The 2185-nt window shown below is 63.8% G+C and overlaps 1 long non-coding RNA gene across 1 annotated transcript; it reads left to right on the top strand.

The window, feature by feature from the left end:
• Positions 1-414: 414 nt before the first annotated feature.
• Positions 415-2170, top strand: LOC104915783. The gene is made up of 3 exons (XR_796459.2): positions 415-521; positions 1842-1896; positions 2083-2170. It is a non-coding gene; the product is annotated as an uncharacterized LOC104915783 (long non-coding RNA).
• The last annotated feature ends 15 nt before the right edge of the window (positions 2171-2185 follow it).

The following is a 2185-nucleotide window of genomic DNA, read 5'->3' as shown; positions in this document are numbered from 1 at the left end:
CACCCCGCCCCCTCCCTTTAAACCCAACCCACACCCCCATCCCTGCCCCCTGACTCCCTTCGACCCCATCCCTGCCCTCCTAACCTGCCTCCTGCCCCTTAAACCTGCCTCATACCGATTTTATAACCCTAACCTGCTCCCCTGCCCCCTTGATCCCATACCTGCCCCATCACCCCCTACCTGCCCCTCACCCCCAAACCTGCCCCCATCCTGCTGCCCCTCTGTGCTCCTGGGTGTGCGTGCATTTGTGAGCTGTGTGTGTGAGCTGTGTGTGTGTGAGCTGTGTGTGTGAGCTGTGTGTGTGAGCTGTGTGTGTGAGCTGTGTGTGTGAGCTGTGTGTGTGGGCAGTGGACGGGGGCTGAGGGTTGGGGGCTGGGGGCTGGGGGCTGGGGGCTGGGGGCTGGGGGCAGTGACAGTGACAGTGACAGTGAGGTGACGGCGGTGGCTCTCGCTGTGCCCAGACCACCAGAAGCTGGAGAGGGAGGCACGCATCTGCCGGCTGCTGAAACACTCCAACATCGGTGAGCGCGGTGGGGACGGCTGGATGGCATTTGGGGACACCTGGGGGTGCGGAGTGGCACCTGGATGCTGCTGGGTGACACTTATGGGCAATAGGGTGGCAGTTGGGGACAGCTGGGTGGCACCTGCGGGTGTGGGGTGGCACCTCGGTGCTACAGAGTGACACTAATGGACACCTGAGTGGCACCTGGGTACTGCTGGGTGGCATTTATGGATAGCAAGGGACAGCTGGCTGGGACCTGGGGGCAGCCTGATGGCACCTGGGTGACACTTGAGAACAGGCTGGGTGGCATCTGAGTGCTGCTGGGTGACACTTATGGACACCAGGTGGCGCCTGGGGACAGCTGGGTGACACTTATGGACAATAGGGTGGCACTTAGGGACAACTGGGTGGCACCTAAGGGTGTACAGTATAACCTTGATGCTGCTGGGGACATCAGGTGGCATCTGGGGACAGCTGGCTGGCAACTGGGGGTGCGGGGTGGCACCTCAGTGCTGAGGAATGGCAGTTATGGACACCTGGGTGGCACCTGGATGACACTTGGGAACAGGCTGAGTGGCACCTGAGTACTGCTGGGTAGCATTTAGGAATATCAAGTGGTGCCTGGGGACAATTGGGTGGCATCTGGAGTTGTAGAGTGGCACCTGGGGGCTGCTGGGTGGCACAGGGTGACACCCGGGGAGAGGCTGGGTGGCACCTGGGGATTCTGCTGGGGACACCAGATGGCACCTGTAGGTGTGAGGTGGCACCTGGGTGCTATTGGGTGGCACTTACAGAAACGAAGTGGCACTTGGAGATAGCTGGGTGGCACCTGGGTGACACTTCTGGGCAGGCTGGGTGGCACCTGGGGTTATACTGGGGACACCAGGTTGCGCCTGGTGGTGAGGGGCAGCACGTGGGGACTGCTGGATGACACTTGTGGTCACCAGGGTGGCACTCAGGTCAGCTGGTTGGCACCTGGGTGGCACCTGGGGACAGGTCAGGTGGCATCTGGGTGCTGCTGGGGGACACCAGGTGGCACCTGGGGACCTCTGGGTGGCATCTGTGTGCTGCTGGGTGGCACTTATGGACACCAGGCGGCACCTGGGGACAGCTGGGAACATACCGGGTGACAGCTGGTGGCACTTGGTGACACATTAGGTGCCACCTGAGGAAGTGCTGGGTGACATGTAAGGACACTTGAGTGCCATGGGGACACTTTGGGGACGCTGAGTGCATGCTGGGTGCTGCTGGGGGACGCACCGGGTGCCACCTGCTGGGTGACATTTAGGGGGTGCTGAGTGCCACCCGCTGTCCCCTCAACCTGTCCCTGTCCCCGCAGTGCGGCTCCACGACAGCATCTCGGAGGAGGGCTTCCACTACCTCGTGTTCGACCTGTGAGTGCGGGGTGTCCCCAGGGGGGTCCCTAAGGTGGGGGTGCCCTCAATGGGCTCCTCGTGGGGGTGTCCCCGGGGGTGGGGGTTCCTGAGGGGGTGGTGTCTGCTGGGGGAGGAGGGGGGGTCCCAGGTGGGCTCCGCAGGGGCTGATGGCGCGGTGTCCCCGCGGCGCTGTGTGCCCCGCAGGGTGACAGGCGGGGAGCTGTTCGAGGACATCGTGGCCCGGGAGTACTACAGCGAGGCGGACGCCAGGTGAGCCCCCCGGCCCCGGGCGCTGCGGGGGGGCAGC

Source organism: Meleagris gallopavo, unplaced genomic scaffold, assembly GCF_000146605.3.
Source record: "Meleagris gallopavo isolate NT-WF06-2002-E0010 breed Aviagen turkey brand Nicholas breeding stock unplaced genomic scaffold, Turkey_5.1 ChrUn_random_7180001851168, whole genome shotgun sequence".
Lineage (NCBI taxonomy): Eukaryota > Metazoa > Chordata > Aves > Galliformes > Phasianidae > Meleagris > Meleagris gallopavo.
The sequence above is the reverse complement of the archived record's forward strand: the minus strand, read 5'-3'. Positions and strand labels throughout refer to the sequence as shown.